The sequence below is a fragment of the Balaenoptera borealis genome (assembly GCF_965194805.1).
Source record: "Balaenoptera borealis genome assembly, chromosome: 3".
Lineage (NCBI taxonomy): Eukaryota > Metazoa > Chordata > Mammalia > Artiodactyla > Balaenopteridae > Balaenoptera > Balaenoptera borealis.
Window position 1 is genome coordinate 7,413,954 of NC_138866.1, and position 14,699 is coordinate 7,428,652.

Here is a 14,699-nt window from a genome sequence, read left to right on the forward strand (position 1 = left end):
TGTAACGTTACGTGAATGAACCGCTGTGGCTTGGAATACAGCTTCCAGGGAACACCGACCTCAAGGATGCTGTATCTCAAGGAACTGAGATGATCATAACTGCTGGTGTCAAAGTAGCATAAGCAAGCTTAAGTAACAAGTAATTATCACATGTCAGTGATATGCAAACTTCTGTGAAATGCGAGACAGCAAAAGGACATTTTTTAAAATCACTATTTTATATTGTATGTGATCTTAAGTATAGGTTCGTAGATTAATAAATTGGTTATCCCGAGTTGATTTTCTGAGTAGTCAAAACACTTCGGTGGGAATCTTTTCATTGAGAAAACAAGGAATGACCCAATATTTGAGGTCATCTCTCTAGCATGTGCAACTTACAAAAAACTCACCCATGTGGTCGTTTCTAAGCCAGCGTGTGTTTGGTCGACTACTCCTCGTATGAAAATGCCAGGAAAGATGTGGGCACAGTGTCTGAAGCAGACCACGTGAGCTGGACAGTCTCCTGCCTTTCCTTCCTCCCACCCCTCCCACTCCTCCCCCCTGCCCCCTTCTCTGCTCCTTCCCCCACAGCAGAGGCTGGAAGCCCAGAAGCTGCCTTTCTCAGCCCCAGGATGCCCCAGTAGGTCCCTGCAATGAGAGGCACTCCAGGGAGATCTGGAAGGTGGGAGAGAAGCAGGAGCCTCTATCGCCCTTGCAGGAACATCGGGCACCCCGGCTCCCACAAACAGCTGACACGAGGTCTTACCACTGACCGGCGCCTGGGTAGCCCACAGTTTCAGCTGAGACTTCTGGCAGCTGTGCCCACCATCTCTGCAGTTCTGAGTTCCCAAGCGCCAGCAGCAGCTTCCATGATCTTTACAAGGCCAGCTCTTCCAATCATCCCAAAGCCTCCAATGCCCTGTAAGTCCCCTCCTGCTTGAGATACCCAGGGTCACTTGGGTTTGTCCAACCCAAGCCTTGCTGATACAGGATGTCAGTAACTCTCTCTGATCCTGCCTTGAGCTCATCTTGACCTTGGTTCTTCGCCCCTATGGGCTCCCGGCACCCACCTGCTTCCCTTTGTTAAAACCTTAGAGCTGCAGGAAATGGATCTGGGAATGGAAAGCAAGTTCCCCATCACTGGTGGTGTACAAGCAAATGCCAGAGCGTCACTCACCAGGTATGTCATACAAGGGACCCCCAGGAAGGGAGTCCTGCAGGTCCATGAGTTAGGGAGTTTACCCCATGCTGGAGCCAGAAGTACCTGAAGAGGTCCGGCTCCTGGCTTGGGACCCCTTCCAACTCTGTTCCCCTGGGTGTACAGTTTACTCCAGCCCTGGAAATTAATCTGTGCCTGCCAGCCCAAGGCAAGTCCAATTTCAGTGCCAAGTTACCCCAGCCTGTGGTCATAAGGAAAATAGGCCTGAAGGCAAAGGAAAAGCTACGAGGGAGAGAGAGAGAGAGAAAGTGCCTTTACAAGCCACAGCTTAGTGGAAATAATCAGCACCTCTGCCCTTCCATCCCTGTTTGGCTGGCTAACACTTAGTTGAAACACCCACCCCTGGGAAGTCCTTCTCGCAGTCACCGCCAAACCAGGCTGGGTATCCCTATTCTAGCCGATCGTCTCTGTGGCACTCATGCCTCACTGCTGCCACTGTCAATAGAGAAGGTGTCATTCCCCAAAGCCAGCATGTGTTCAAGGGAGCAAGAAAGTGTCTGTTCCTTTATATTTCCATAACTCAGCTGCATCTCTAATATAATAATCTCCCTATATTAGTAAAAGTAAATGTAGGCTCCGTGCTCTGACATAGAGTCCCCCAGGTATTGCCTTGAATAAGAGAGAAGTTTACATCTCTCTCACACACCCATCCAGAACAGTAAAGGTTGCTCTGGGTCTTCACATGGGGGGTCTGAGCTGGTGGGTGTCCCGGCCACCCTCAACAAGCGGCTTCCATCTCTGGGTCTAGGTTGGGTGCCCCAGTTGCTCTCGGCCTTGGGTCTGAAACTGTACACCTTGGAGGGTGGGGGAAATGTAGAGAGTATGTGGCTTCATGTAAAGTACATACAAGAAACAGAAGTTGCACATGCTTGTCCTAATAGCCCATTATCCGTGGGCAAAGAGCATCGTAATGGCCCCCATTGACGTCCATAGCATCCCCGAAACCTGTGAATATGCTACCTTCCATGGCAAAAAGGACTTTAAGATGTGATTAAAGGTAAGCAAGTATCCTGGATTATCCAGGAGGGCTCAAAGTAATCGTGTGAATCCTTAAGAGTGGCGAAGCGTTCCTGGCTCTAATCGGTCAGAAAAATGTCACAGCAAAGAAAGGGTCAGAGAGATGCTGGCTTTGAAGATGGAAGAGGGGGGCCACGAGCCTGGGAACTGGGAATGCAAGCCCCTTCTGGATGCTGGAAGGGACAAGAAAATGGATACTCCCTTGGAGCCTCCAGAAGGAACATGTCCCTGCTGACACCTCGAAGTTAGCCCAGTGAAACCCACGTCAGACTTCTGACCTCCAGAAATGTAAGAGAATAAAAGTGCACTGCTTGAAGCCATGGAGTCTGTAGTAGTTTGTTACCACAACAGCAGGAAGCTAATACACCCAGTCACATGACCTACCTAGCTGCAAGGGAAGCTGGGAAATGTAGTCTCTGGCATCTTTGGTGTCCTTCTCCCTCCCTTGAGTAACAGTCTCCCGCCTGCACCCGTCTGCGTCCCCAGGAACCCAGAGCATGGGCTCTCTGCAGCCACCCAGCCCGTGTATGCAAACAAACTACAGTCCAGAAAAGAAGTCTGCACAGCGGAAGAGACGCAGGACCAAACCCCGCCTGTTGTTTCTCACCACAGGACTGTGAGCAGAGAGCCTGCCAGGTGCCACCTCCCAGGATGCCAGCTGGAAAGCAGGCACCAGCACCTTCTAGCCTCAGCTCCCCAGGTTGATCAAGGCTCCATCAGTGCCCACCCGCCTTAGCTGTGGCCTGAGGAAAAGAGCTGGTGTGGATTCCTTCTCAAAGATGCACCAACATCCCACCGTCCTGTGCCCCCTCTCCACAGCCCGCTCCAAGCCTCTTCATCCTGTCTGTGAGTGCATCTTCTTCCAGGTCTGCTGGAGAACAGACGTGGTGCTGCCTCACCGTTTCTGTCTGGCACTCCATGGCCGCTACAAACGCCTGCTGCAAAGACGGCCAGATGAGGACGCCCAGCCCATTTGCAAGGAGAGGAAACTGAGGCTTGGTAAGTTACATGACTGGCAGATGTAATCCCTCAGCGGCTGAACACCCCTTGGCCCTTCTACTTCAGGATGGGACTCTGGGCAGACTTCCAACAGCCGACGTTGAGGCTCTCAGCTGAGGGGCTGCCTTCACAGCCCAGACAGCTGATCATCCAGGATGTACGGGCTGGAGTTAACCCTCCCCTCCCCCCCCCCCAACTGGCTCCCTCTCTCATAGTGGATCATTCTAAGGCAAGCATCTTATGCTCCCAACACACGGTGTTGATGCCTCACATCTTCCCTTCCCTGTGTCCCCTCTTCACCACCCTGCGTGTGTTCCTGGACCCCCCAGGGTTCTGCCTCTAGGGAAACCCAAGCCCAGATGCGTGACTTGCCAAAAAAGACAGGGTTAGTAAGTGACACGGGCAGAACTCAGCATGGGGGGCAGGGTCTGTGGACATACACTCGAACAATCACCATGACAAACCAGCGCTGCCCAATCGGGGAGAACCCAGGGTCCGTGCCTTCCAGCAATTTCCCCTCCACCGAGGGAAGATCACACATCTCCATTCCGCTTGGCCAAGCAGATTCTCCTCTCAGGCTCTCCCCTGAGAACCAGCGCCCACATCCAGCATCTAGTTGGGTCACTGGCCACCCAGGTAGATCACTTACCATACACCAGCCACAGAGGTTACCAAGAAGGAGGAGAAGAGTTGGCCCTAGAGGTGCTCTGGGAAGAGGCAACACAGAAGGAAACAGGAAAATTAACAGCCACAACCATTTCCTGGAGTCTGATATAAACAGGGCAAAGAGAGCAATAGCCCAGGCCTCTGAGGGAGGTTTTGAGAATTAAGTGAGAAAATGGGTATTTTCACAGTTCCTGGCTTAGCATAAACAGCCAGTTACCTTCGGCTTTCACCATTATCGTTTACATACTCATTCATCCATATGCAACAATAATACATCACAGCAAACCTACAAATCTGTTATGTTGTTCCCATTTTACAGATGGGGACACTGAGGCCCAGAGATGTTGAGAACTTGCCTGAGGTCACACAGTGCTGCCCTCTTGGGCTCTGATGCCAAGTCCTGGGCTGACATTTACTCATTACGCACTCCTAACATCACTAACATACTCCCTGAATATTACCTGGGGTAACATTTGCAGTGCAGCCTCTGTTTTTGCATTTCTGTAATTTTTCCACACAGCAGGCTCATGGCTGAACTCATGAGAGTGGACTTCTCGGGGAGGCGGGAGAGAGAAATGAGGGCCAGGTCACCACCTGCCTTAGCTCTGGATACACAGCCATTTTTCCCCTAGGCCTGGGTGTTTCCCTGGCTCTGTGTTAATAATCGGTTAGTGGGCAAAGCCTTCATATAATTCCAAGCAGCTCAGTGCCTCCCTCTCCCAGGTAGTCCTGGAGTTTCAGAGGCAATCCTCCCCTGTGCGTATACATCAAAGGCAGGAGGTTAATGGGGATGCCCACCAAGCTGCAAGGAGATGAGATACCTCCCAAGTGGACGGGGGCAGCAGGACTTTGCCATCACCCTCTGCATCCACTGAGAGGAGAACAATCAGGGATGTGTGGATGGGGACACGCTATTGATCCCCTGGGGTCTGCACACCAGCTAAGCTACCAGACAGCACTCTTGTTTTGGGGCCCCTTTGCTCCCCTCTCCCTCATATGTCACCTCCTCTGGGAAGCCCTCCTTGTTTCTTCCGGCCCAGCACAATCCTCCTGCAGCCCGTGCCATCTCTCAGTGCCTCTTGGTCACATCCTCTGGTGCAAGCACTTCTTTTGCCAGCTGTTTATGTCATCTCCCCAGGAAGCTCTGTGAGGACAGGAGCCAGAGTTTATGCCTTTGGATGTCACCACCCAGCAAATAGGGAGTGGCAAATAACAGGTGTGCCAGAAGGTACTTGTTGATTAAGTGGTGAACTCCTATGTATCCTTCAAAACTTAGAAGCCAAGCACATACTTCAGGAAGCCTTAAAAGGAAGGACCAGGACAGACTAATTTCTGGTTCCCAGCTTCCAGCATGGAGTAGATTATGGTGTCAAATATGCATCGTTCTCACTCTCAAGCCTTTGACTTACTCTCTTCCTCTGAAATATGGGGTGGATACAGGGTGCTACAATAAGTTCTTTGCAGTGAGGGGCTGTGTGTCTCTTCTTGACATCTCTGTTCCCTAGCACATAGCAGGTTCTCAGTAAACATTCCATTATAGAATGACTTGATGAAGGCATGAGTCCCCTCTTTCTCCCCCTCAGCCCCCATTTACTTATTCAACCAAACTTCAGGGGTCTCTGACAAACACCAGCACTGTACTGGCCCTGTGGACAGAGGAAGTTACACAAACAGTCTCTGCCCTCAAGGAGGGGGAAGGAAAGATACTAATGGATGGTGAGCCTGGGTTTTTTTCCTTTAATCCACACAAGTGTTTCATATGTTAGACTATCTCATTCCGTTTTGCCAATGAGAAAAAAGGATTAGCCCAGCAAAGTCAGTTGTCCAAGGTCATAAGACTAATAAGTGATGGGGCTTCTGTTTGAATCAAGGACTGTCTGACCCCAAAACCCATTTCACTGGGCTTCCTGACTAGAGGAAGAGCTAAAACGATTTTTAAAAGAAAACAAACATAATAATAAGCAGGTGGGTGTGAAGGCTCAAGACAGAAAGGCAAATAGTTGCAATTGATCAGGGAAAGGACAGATTACCACTGGTGCGGTCAGGGAATAGATGACCAAAGGAGGGAGAAGCAGAGAGACAGGGAGAGCAGAAACAAACCAGCCCTGGATGGTAGGGACCAGCCCTCCCAGGCCATCACTGAGGATTGTTCAAGGGTGTGCACTGCACAAGGGGGTCATGGCTAAGGGGGCGCGCTATTCCCACCCCAGATAATGACAATATCCTCTACGAAAATCTCCTGACAGATGGAAGTCAAGTGCTTTGTGGGACATCTTTTCCTAATTCACCCAATGGGGCTGACAAGGCTGGAGGCAGCTCTGGCCACAGCTCAGATTTCAGTCCCAGGGTGATGAAGAATCGGAGCAAGGAAAGTTCTACCAAAGAGGCCAAGAGGGAAGCTCGGTTCTAGGATTCAAGACAGACAGAGCTGGGACGTGGTGGGAACAGGGCGCCTGCTGTTTACTGTCATACATATCCGTGATGCCAGGTAACCACCCAAATGTCCAACCCCAGCGATATAGTTCAGTGAATCACCTACACCCACAACATGCAGTCCTCTACAGCCATTTTTTAAAAATCACATTCTCAAAGACATCTTAAGAGCTTCAGAAAATGTTCATGCCATAAAACAGAGTGAAAAAATCAAGATGAAAATACTTATACAAACCTTCTTGCGTGTATGCGCATTATCCATATGCACAAATAAAAATAAATAATCTCAAAGTTTTCCCTAATGCACATGTATGGATGCGATAATCAAACATAAAATTTTTTAAATGGATAGTTTTCGAAGGACCTAGAACTCTTTGTTTCTGACTTGCCGTTGGGGTCCAGCAACCCAAGTCCAGGACTCAGGTCCCTTGAAACGAATCTGTGTCCTGGCTAGAGGCTCATGGCATGCTCCTCCAAGGTGACAGTGTGGGTCCTACGAGACTACAGTGCCCTGAATGTTCCCTACTTTGGTGTGATACCTACTATCAGCTTTGAGAAAAAGGTACCCAATCACTGCACATCAAAAAATCCCCATGACATAGGCAGTATGCGCTCCCCATGTAACAACACAGCTGCAACCCAGGCACTGTGATACTAGAAAGTAATGATCGTGTTGGGGAGGGGTGATTAAAATAATCAGAATGGACTTTAAAGTCACCAAAGGCAGCGAGGAGAGAAATCTCTCTTACAGGCCTTTCTGGGGCTGAGCTGCGGAGATGGAGGGGTTCTGAAGGGTGGCTGGTTGGCGGAAAAAGGAAAAATAACCAGCAGAAAAGATGTGGGAATCTCAGAGCTGGAAGGGGCAGGAGATAGACAGGCGGCAACCTCACCCTGGCACAGAGTGGAGCCACCCTGGGAGGGCAGATGAGGAAACACCCAGGATCTTCAGTTTCCCATCGAAACCTGACTGTCACGATCCCTGCTCCTCTGGCTACCAGGACAGAACTTTCTGAGCTCTCCCTAGCCCACTACCTTTTCTCGCGAAATGTCTTTTTTAATTGACCTTTCCAGTTGCAAATCTTTCTCAAAAAGATACTAAAAAATTAGAAATTCAATTTCACCCCCAATTTCTCCCCCATCACGAGAGCTATTTTCATTCTCCTGTTCCCTTTTATCTTTTCCACATTCCGGTCTCTCCACCTGGGCACTGTCGTTTCTTCCCTTTTACCTGATGAAACCCTGCTCTGTCTTCAGCCCACACTTTGGTGGTCTTTTCAGCCCTCACCCGTTGGTTCTGGGGCCCTCCTGGGACTCCCCAGTTCCTGACACACACAGCTGTCACACACCAACCCCCCTTCTGTGAGCTGCTAGCGAGGTGGGCCGTGGGCATTCACGTTACACCTTCTCCGCTGAGCCCAGGCCCAGGCACACTATGTTGTTGAAAAGAGAAGCATTTAAACTCGCAGGAATCATGGCACAAAACATATTTGGGGGGGTCGATTTTTCCCTCAACATTCCATCCATCAGTGTCCATTTTTCAACAAGCAAATCCTACTTAACTTTTTTGTTTTAATTTGACTGGATTATAGTTGATTTACAATGTTGCATTAGTTTCAGGTGTACAGCAAAGTGATTCAGTTATACATCTATACTAACCCTACTTAACATTTTTAATGGTTGTATAACATTCAATGCAATCCCCACTCCACACACGTTTATGAAGCGTCTGCTGTATGCAGGCACTGTGCAAAGCACAAGCAATCCAGAAGGACATTGTTGCATCCTGCCCTCTGGCAATGAGAGCAACCCACCTGCATTCACTGTTTCAGAGGATGGAGAAGTGTAAGTGGTCACATACACTAACCCACCCCTTTGACAGATGGGAAAACAGAGGCACAGAGGCAAATCATGCGCAGAGCCCTGTCTAGTACCTGGAATCCAGACCCACAGCCCAGGCCTCTCCCCAGCACACTCCCCCATCCACACAACAAAGGAATGTGCTTCTTTATTAGTTAGACTTCTACAGAGCTCTAAATCAAACCAAAGCATCCAAAATTTTAAAGTTTGATCAGCTGAGAAATAAGGATATTAAATATGATTAAATATGATTGCATTTGAGGGTACAGACTGTTCTTCCATTACCTGCTTTGATTAAAAAGCTATCTGAGCCGTGAGGTAGAAAAGTTAAATGCGACAAGAAAAAAAAAAGCCTCATTCCTACTTTTTGTAAGAAAATAGCATTGTTTAAGATGTGATCGTCACCACGTCGAGAACACGAGTTAGCATCTGCAGTTAATATTCTTCTCACCCTTCTTAATTGAGAAAAATAAAAGCGATTAGGAAGAATAAAAAGTTATTCCTATGATTCTTTAGGGAACATAAGATAGGCTACATTTTTTTTAATGGAACATAGACCAGAAGCTCAGATTCCTGAGCTGAAATTTAATTGGTGCAACACTGAAGTTTAAAGAGTCATAAAGTTTTTGGTCTTTGGGTTACGAGGGGAAAATTACCCATAACATTGTTTGGATTATAATATTTTAACTGCTATCCTGGTCTATCTCTTCTTCCTGAGGTGATGATGATTATTACTGTTCTGATTACTTCTCACGTTCAGCCCATCCCCTCTGAGTTTTGAGAATGGTGATGAACTTGGGAGAACTTATCAGAATGGCTGGGATGTTATGTGGATCAAAACGGATCTGGAGAAAGCAATAGTACGGTGAAGTACAAGGAGGCTCTTTTCAGCAATGCCAAATGGCATATTCTTGAGAGATAAGATAAATGACCAAGAAAGAGAGAGAGAGACAGAGCAAGAGAGAGCACGCCTGGGGAACAGCTCACTTATCTCCACCTTCTAATTGAAGAGTTGGCTGGGACTCAAAACGTGGTGCTGACCCACTTCAGCCCTCAGGATGCCACATCACCACCAGAGGGAAAAATGATCAATCACAAATTAGCCTTACATGAGTGTAGCTTGAAACTGTCATGAAAGGAACGGGGGAAAATAGTTATAAAAACGGTTTCTGTCAAAATCTTTCAAAGACCTACAGATCGTAGAAATCTAGTGGTGACTGTCAACTTGTACATTACTACCAAAATTAGAAAATGTTTCAAAAACGTGAACACTGGACTCAGCCTCCAAATGTACATGAACTTGGCCTTGGCTAATTCTTTTGCAGCAAAAGTGTGGAATGACTTTGTTTCCCCAAGGCTATGACAGTAGGGACTTAAACCCGGAGGACTCACTTCACCCAGAGAAGTGTCAGGATGTAGGACTGCCAGATTCAGCAAGTAAAAAAATACAAGATACCTGGTGAAATTTGAATTTCTTTTTTTTTTTTAATTTTATTTATTTATTTATGGCTGTGTTGGGTCTTCGTTTCTGTGCGAGGGCTTTCTCTAGTTGCGGCGAGCAGGGGCCACTCTTTATGGCGGTGCGCGGGCCTCTCTTGTTGCGGAGCACAGGCTCCAGACGCGCAGGCTCAGTAGCTGTGGCTCACAGGCCCAGTTGCTCCGCGGCATGTGGGATCTGCCCAGACCAGGGCTCGAACCCCTGTCCCCTGCACTGGCAGGCAGATTCTCAACCACTGCGCCACCAGGGAAGCCCTGAATTTCTTTTAGTCTAAGTATGCCCCATGTAATATTTGGGACATACCTGTACTAAAACATTATTTATTATTTATCTAAAATTCAAATTTACTGGGTGTCCTGTAGTTTACTTGGCAGCCCTCAGCAGGCGGCAAGCTTCGTGCCAGCCCTCTCCTTGTCTTCCCTGCATTTGTTCCCGGGGTTCCCATAGCTGGGCCCCAGAAGACGCACAGAAGACTCAGGCTGGCTGGGGTCACAGGCGGGAGGGGCGTTAATATGAGCAGGGGGATGAGGACAGGACCTATTTCTGAGAGCACAGTCTGCAGTCCTAAGGCAAGCCCTTCAGGAAGCCCCCCAATGTCTTGATGCAGAAGAGGAGCAGAGGGTCCTTGGGGCCCCCTGTGTGGAGTCACATGATGGGGGCTGTGTACCAGGTTCAGGGTTTTGAGGCAACTCAGAAGAGGCTGAACCTTTATATTCCTCCCTCATTTAGGTACCTGCCCTCAGGCGAATAACAGTGCTTGCAAAGGGTCCAGGCAAGAGATTATCAAACTTATATGTGCATAAACATCCCCAGGGAGACTTGCTAATAATCCAGCGACCTGGACCCCATCCCTCAGAACCACCGATTCCAATAGTCTCAGGTGCACCTCGTAATCTGCATTTTAAATAAGTAACCCCCCAAACACACATACACACACACCCCACTAGGTGAAAAATACTGACCTGGGTTTTAGGCTCTCCCTAAACACAGACCAAAAAAGACATTATTTTTAAAATAAAATATTATTAAAAGCATTTTCTCCAAAGATCATATCACTCATTAATTTGGCATTTCACAATTTGATTATGGCTAGGGTGTCTTTTAACAACATGATGCAAAAATCAGAGTCAAGAGTAACATTTCTACAAGTGGATGATTCTTAGGGAAATCAGTTTTCTTGTCCCAGCCTGTATTTTTGTTTCTTAAACTTAATATAATTTTCCCCACTATAAGGACCAATTTGAACTATTTATAATAGTTTAATAATAAGAATATATGTTACTTCTCGGCTTGTGAGATGGACATAATTACAGAATTTTAGGATTATAATAGAAAATTATAAGATAAAAAAATTACAGAATTTTAGAATGGAAGAAGAAAGTGGTAACTTACAAAAATGTAAGCATTACTTGAAGGGGCATTTTCCTATATTTTCTCCAAAGTAAGTACATAAGTATTATTATCATACATAATAACATGTAATAATACAAATGTATTATTAAATTCTTATATAATATTATTAGACACACCACTATGGATTGCTAAGAAAACAAGATATCTCTTCAATGAATCTATGTTAAAATACAAGAAGGACTTTTGCCTTCACTGTTTGGAAAGTGTCATATGACCTAGGCTTTGGTGCCAAAAAAAACTACAATTATTTTCCCACAAGTTTTTAAAAGAGCCTACCTAGGAAAATATTTATATTTTAAAGGTATACAAAAAATAGTTTGAAGGTGTACAGGAAGTTCTTTGGCTATTTTAAATATAGCACATCGATAGTAATATAAAACTTCATCTAAAGAAAATAAATTGAAAATTGTGATGGGTGGTAATACGGGTTGAATTGTGTCCCCCCAAAAGTGTGTTGAAGTCCTAACCCTTTGTAGCTGTGAATGTGACCTTATTGGAAATAGGGTCTTTGCAGATGGAATCAAGTTAGCGTGAGGTCATTAGGGTGGGCCCTCCTCCAATATGACTGGTGTCTTTCTGAGAAGAGGGAAATTTGGGGCAGACACACTCACAGAGAAGAGAAGGTTCTTGTGAAGACACAGTGGGAAGACGACCATTGAAGACGGAGGCAGAGACAGGAGTGGCACGGCCTGGAACCCACCGGAAGGCCGGAAGAGGCCAGAGCCCTAGAGCTTTTGGCGGGAGAGCAGCCCTGCTGACACCTTGATTTTGGACTTCTTGCTTCCAGAACTGCGAAAGAATGAATTTCTGTCTTTCTAAGCCACTCAGTTTGCGGTGTTTTGTTATGGCAGCCACAGGAAACTAATATGTGTGGGTTTTACTCCAAGTATGCTAAAAAAAAAAAAAAAAAGTTTTCTTTTCTTTTTGCAAAGTAATACAATGAAAAGTTTAAAACGTTAAATAAAATTAAAGACTCCCCTCAAACCTGTTGGAAATGGTGTCCTTGGGGCAGCCCCCGCTGACTCTTACAAACAGACCTCCTGTTGCTCGTTCTGGTGGTTCCCTCCACTGCTGGCAGAAAGTGCCGTTTATTCTCCGTCTCATGTCTCTTCTTCTGAGTACTCTTCAGTCTGCATCCCCTTGCTAGGGAACTGGCACTTCTTTTTTAAAAAAATTTATTTATTTTATTGAAGTATAGTTGATTTACAATGTTGTGTTAGTGTCAGGTGTTCAGCACAGTGATTCAATCATATATAAACATGTATACGTGTATGTGTATACATATATATATATTCTTTTTCAGATTCTTTTCCCATATAGGTTATTACAAAATATTGAGTATGGGGGAACTGTCACTTCTAATGTCCCCTCCCACCCACTGGGAGAGGGTGACTTGGCTGCCTTTAGAGCACCGTGCCCAATCTTATTACCTGCCTCTCTCCAAAGATGCTTGATCACGTTTCTCTCAGGCAAACCTCTGAAGTGCTCTTTCTAACCCAGCTCCATGTTAATCCCCTTCTTGCCTAGTATTACTCAAAACGGCCAGAACTTTTGTTTTATGAACAGTTCAGCCAGCCTGGAAAAAGGCCACACTAACTCCTGCTTCATAAGGAGGTGTGCAGAAGACAGCCAGCACGTAGTATGTGCTCACTAAAGGAAGTCACAGGTAGCCTCACATCACACACGTGGACTTGACTCTGGGACAGTCAACCTGAGTTTTAGGACCCGAAAGCCAAAGGGAAGATCATGGGATCTCCTCATTTGACACACCGGAAAAGATGTGAGGAAAGCATTGGACTTTTGGTGGGGAGATGGCTGGTACACAATGCACAGGGCATGACCAACCCCCCTAAGGCAAAGTCCCCATTTCAAAGTCACTCCATTGAAATGTGAACAAGTGTGCCCCGCGTAGCACTGCTCTGGGCACCGGGGTAAGAGGTGATGGAAGCCAGGCTCCTGCCCTCAGAGATGTTTATAATCTAATAGCTGATACACTTGAAAAACTCTTAAGAAACAGGGGTCTTTCAGAATGATCTCATGAGAGGATTAGCTTGAATAGTGCCAGACAGAACCAATCCTCTCAAGCTTCCTGGAGGAGGTGTCTGGGGTAAGTCTCATGGCCGGAGAGTTCACTGTCAGTGTGACAACTGAGATCATTTTGATCCTCCCAGATATTTATGGAATAGAGGTCATGGGCATACAGAAAGCGTATTCTCTGTGGGGACCCAGGATGGGAGAGGAGGATTTTTTTTAAAATTATTATTTATTTAGTTATTTATTTATGGCTGTGTTGGGTCTTCGTTTCTGTGTGAGGGCTTTCTCTAGTTGCGGCAAGTGGGGGCCACTCTTCATCGCGGTGCGCAGGCCTGTCATTATCGCGGCCTCACTTGTTGCGGAGCACAGGCTCCAGACACGCAGGCTCAGTAGCTGTGGCTCACGGGCCTAGTTGCTCCGCGGCATGTGGGATCCTCCCAGACCAGGGCTCGAACCCGTGTCCCCTGCATTGGCGGGCAGATTCTCAGCCACTGCGCCACCAGGGAAGCCCCAAGGAGGATTTTGATAACCAAGTTTTAACCTTAAATATTTCTTCCTACAAGAGAGCCATTCCTCACTCCAACTCCACCCTCAACTAATCATGTGACCTGAGTTTATGTCTGCACGGTACCCTGTGCTGCTCGTCACAAATGTGATGGGTCATCTGGGAGTTGGTCGTTACTCCATGTCTGTTCTCCTGGACCAGTTGAGACCACGATAGGGTGTGAACATTTCTGACTCTCATATCACAATTCCATCAGAGCCTGTGCAGTGCCTGGCACCCTGTAGGTGCTTAATGAATACTTGTTAAATTAATAAAATCCTCTAGGTGCTTTGTACTCAAAAACCCCACCAGCAGCACCCATCCACATCACCTGGAGCTTGTGAGAAACACAGTATCTCAGGTCCCACCCAAGACCTGAATTTGGATTTTAACAAGCTCCCGGGTGATTCCTGCGCATTGGCGTTTGAGAAGCATTGCTCTAGGCACAGAGGCCCATCTTAAATTGGGGGGTGGCAGGTTAAGGTAAGCAATGGGAAGTCAGAGTTGGAAGGGACCTTCCAAATAATAGCAATTATTTGCCAAAAATGCCCTCTACCACCTCTCTCCTTTGGATCTCAAGCTCCCACTGCTTTGGATCTCAAGCCTTCCCAGACCCCAGCTGATTGGATTGGGGACCCACAGGCACCTTCCAAACTATTATATTAAAGTCCCCCCCCCACAGCCGGCTTGCTTATATACCTTCTCCATAGGTTTGGGAACAGAGGGCAGGCATTGGATTTGAAGACTCTGCCCCCGGGGGGATAACATGTTACCGAAAGTGCGGTCTCGCTTCTCACCACTCAAAAGCCAATACTTGAGAGCCAAGATTGGTGGAAAGGAAAGTGTGCTTTATTTCTGAGGCCAACAAACAGGGGTTGGAGGGCAGACTCGTGTCCAAAGGCCAACTCCCCCGCTGACATTCAATGGGCCAGAGCTTTTAAAGGGGAGTTTCAGGGGTGTATAGGCGGAAAGAGGGGGCTACATGCAGAAATGGCACAGTCAGCTCTGGCAGACATCTTGAAATTGGTCATGCAGTGGTC